This window comes from Lolium rigidum, chromosome 6 (assembly GCF_022539505.1).
Source record: "Lolium rigidum isolate FL_2022 chromosome 6, APGP_CSIRO_Lrig_0.1, whole genome shotgun sequence".
Classification (NCBI taxonomy): Eukaryota; Viridiplantae; Streptophyta; class Magnoliopsida; order Poales; family Poaceae; genus Lolium; species Lolium rigidum.
Window position 1 is genome coordinate 65,476,723 of NC_061513.1, and position 4,053 is coordinate 65,480,775.

The following is a 4,053-nucleotide window of genomic DNA, read 5'->3' on the forward strand; positions in this document are numbered from 1 at the left end:
AATATTCGTTGGATAGATCTGATTAGCTCTGAATTTTCTCCTTACCTGAATTCTTTCTCCTCTTACCTTTGCGAGCTTTGAGTCTTCTCTCTTACCTGCGTTTTCTGAGTCTTAGGTCTCTACGCGGGTTGGACGATCTTTGCCTCACCTATTAGGTCCGATCCTCGGAGGATCCTGACGGACGCGCATCATCAAAAGCGGAACAAGGACTTCTTGTTAGTGGTGTCGAGGAGATCGACACGTCGCCTGAAGACCCGATAGTTCACCTCTCTCCCCCCGTACCTTGAGGTGGAATCTCGGGGCGAGATTCCTTGTTAGTGGTGTCGATTGTAACGGCCCCGGGTAGGACCCCCTATAGATTTTGTCTGTTCTTTTTCTTTCGTGCATCATCATGGCATATGCGTCATATCATCCATGTTTTTAATAAATAAAATTATTTTTATAAAACCCTAGTATTTGGTTTCTCTCTCATATGGGTTATTTAATAAACCTACCCTTTTCTATTCTTTTAACAAAACCCTAAAATAAAAGATTTACATTTTATTATGAACCTTTGACTCTTATTTTATTTTATCTCCAACCTGTTTTCAAAGTCAAACTTTGTGTGTGCATGTTTCAAATCAAATTTCAAACCAGTTTTGAAAAGGAAAAGAGAAAAAGGAATTTAAAAGAAAACCTAACCCCCTCTACCCGGGCCTTCCTCTTTCCTCCCTGTGGCCCAAGTCCACCTTGCAGCCCATCCTCCCCACCGAACCACCAGCCCACCATCAGCCCAGTACCCCTTCGATCACCTCATCTGTTCTTCGTTGTCGTCTTCTCTGGAGGAGAGCACGCACGAGGTGTGACCTCGCTTTTCAACCACCGCACCAACTGCTCCTCCCCTCTACTCTTTAATCTCCATCGAGCCCCCAGCAAACCCTAGCGCCCTCCCCTCTCTCCCTCTAGCCGCCGCCATCAACTTCCCCTTCTTCCTATATTTTTTTTCCTTCTCTGTGAGCACCACCGTGTCTTCCCCTCCATGGCGCCGCCGCTCGAGGCCACCCCCCGCCGTTCCGAGGGCACCGACGGATGCGCCTCGTCGTCCTCGTCGTCTGGGTACAAGGAATTGCTTCGGAAGGCCCTCAATCCAGCGCAAGGTCGCCGTTTCTCCTCCATGGCCGCCATGCTCCGGCGTCAATTCCGGCCGCCTTCCTCCTCCTCTGGTGAAACCGAGCAAACCTTCAGCTTCCCCGTGTCCAGACGCACCCCCGACGCCCTCGTGCTCGTGCTGTTTCGCTCGCAGCCATCGAGATCTTCTCCGACCAGGGTCGTCCTCCATGGCCGGCATGCCCGAGCTCCGCCTCCCTCTGCTTCTAGATGTCGGGCGACCCAGAACCATCAGCATCCAAACAAGCAATGCAGTGGTAACATCCTGGTCTTGTTACCCATCAGATCCCAAGATCAAATCCCCACGGTGGTCAATTATTTTCGTTTTTCTTCTTTTTCATTCAGATCCCGCAAGCGCAGATGGTTTTCTTTCATGGGGCCTCTTCTAAATCAATAACAGCAGGTAGCCCATCTGGTTCGACCTTTGCTCCTCACCCATGAGATCCATGGTTCGAATCCCATCAGAGGCAGAAGCCTCATCCCTTTTTGTTTTTCCCAGATCCAGTGTTGCCAATGGGCCTCGGCCCGTATCTCTCCCGGTGTAGCCATCGCCCAGCGCGCAGCAGGCCGCTATCCGCCGCTGCCTCTACACAGGTCCGGCCCAGCTCGTCGCCTGCACATTTGTTTCTCTTTTATTTTGCTGCAAATATTTATATCTTGCAAAAATCATATCTCTCAAACTATAACTCAAAATAAAATATGTTCTATATGAAAATTGATCAGAAAAATATGCTGAACATGAATATGCCATCCATACATTTGTTAGCATCTCGCATCATGACGCGTCGTGATAGTTATGCATTTTCACCTCACATATATGCGGAGTATTTCGGAACACCGACTAAGGTTTCTCCGCTCCGTTTAACTTTGAAGTAGCTCACCCTTGCCATGTTATGCCATGCTATCCAACCCTTAATTTTGATGGTAGAAATGCAACTCCAACCTAATTTGTTTGTCCGGGGTTCCGACTCCGGTTAATATGGATAAGTGCATCGCATCATATCTGCCATGTCATGCATATCTTATCATGATCATGCTGATTCTTCTTCCGTAGTAGTAAGACTAGCATGCGTTGTGTGTTCCAGCATTTGCTTCTTCCCGGATAGGATCGCGAAGTGTTGATGTGAGATACGACGAGTTCTCCGACAAGTTCTTCTAGCTGACTTTTCTCGAGCGAGCCCTCTCTCTTCACCTATTTTACTCTCTCCCTCGCACTGCTATCTTTATGTTGCGATTCTTTATCGAGTCACGTGTCCTATTCCACTTGTTTACCATAATAATCCTATATGTATCATTCCTTAACCATAGCCGTTGCTTGATGCTTGAGCCTTGCGAGTCGTAGGCGTGTTTAGGCTCTGTTGTTTATCTCGATCTGTTATCGGAATATGTTGGGTTGTTGGGAGGTTATCACATGCTATATCAGATGTTGGAGATACACATGCTTTACTTATTTGTTAATAACTAAAATTGTAAGCAGAGGCATCTGTGAGCCCCTTTGCGAAAGCATCGGAACTTTGACTCGCTAATGTCCCCTAGGACCCGAGTTCTTGTTATCCGTTCCGAGATTGAGCGCTCTACCCATGCGTGGGGACGATTATTGGGACCCCCTCACCCATTACCTTTTCTCAAGTCAGTTGAAAAGGGGGCCACAACCTTGGTTTTATTTGCCTATGCCATGTATGCCATGCTTTATTACTGTTGCCTTCGGGTGTTTATTACTTTTGCCTTCGGGTGTTTACTTCCTGTTGCCTTCGGGTGTTTATATTCTGTACTGTACCCCGCGGGACGTTTAGCGAAGCGTGTGGTTCGCACGCCTAGCCGCCGACGCAAACCCTGAGTCCGCTTCGAGTGCAGGCGGACTTCGTCACGGGTAGCTTAGTCGGGTGGCCCCCTAGACTTTCTTGTTGAGCTGGGAACGGTCTTGTTGTGAGACATCCACCTGTCGTAAGTGGGTCGAGCATGCATATGGTTACATTTGGGCAACCCCTGCAGGGTGTACATCTTATCGATAAGCCGTGTCCGCGGTTATGGACGACTTGGAATTGTATGACTTGATCATAGAACAACTTACACCTTATACTTGTTGTTAATAATCTGGTAATACCTTGCGTAGTAATATAGCATTATTACAATGGCTACCTAATAAAATTTGTCCACCGTTGAGTGCCTTTTACATTGCCTCTTCGCAATTGTTGAAGGGGATATGTGTAATCGGCTGGGTTATGTTTGAGTAGTATTTATCTGTTACCTTATGCGCTCTCTTATCTTATCTGAGTAGACGGATGTTGTAGCGTGTCTCTATTGGTTATAGTTTTGCTGCCGCTAAACTTACCATATAGCCCCAGGCGATATATATTTATACTCGCTCGGCGAGCATAGCCATTTCCAGTCTCGCTAAGTACGTGCTGGAGTTCGTTCCTTGGTACTTACTCTCGCCTTTTCCCTTTCTCTTTTGCTTCCTCCCTTTTGTCGGCAACCGATGGCCCGACTTTGACGAGTACGAGATGATGACGTTAGCGGTGGTTACCCTTCCGGCTTGGCACAGGCAGGGTTATGGACGCCATCGGTTATCTTCAGGACTCTTAGTCCAATTTGTATCTTGTCCGTACTCGGACGTATTCGATCTTCCGTATGATTCGGATCTTTGTATTGTATATTTGTATCTTGACTCGTTGGAGTCGTTGTTGTAATATATGTATCTTGTGGGCTCTATTGTAATCCCGTTGTAATGTTACCGCTCGTGTTAATTCCTCTGGCATCACGTGTGTGATTCGTCGCGCACGTCGTGTCGGAGGGCGTCTCTGGATCGATATCGTGCGGATTTCGGCGGGATCGCTGGAATCCTCATGGTACCGGTTCCGGGGCGTCACATGTTCATCCTTAGTAGCACCGTTGCCAAGACTTGTC

At 47.7% G+C, this 4,053-nt stretch overlaps 1 long non-coding RNA gene across 1 annotated transcript; it reads left to right on the forward strand.

Annotated features, from left to right (window-relative positions):
- The first annotated feature begins 1,510 nt into the window (after nucleotides 1-1,510).
- On the forward strand, nucleotides 1,511-2,258 carry LOC124668449. The gene is made up of 3 exons (XR_006991695.1): nucleotides 1,511-1,549; nucleotides 1,646-1,740; nucleotides 2,232-2,258. It is a non-coding gene; the product is annotated as an uncharacterized LOC124668449 (long non-coding RNA).
- Nucleotides 2,259-4,053: the final 1,795 nt, after the last annotated feature.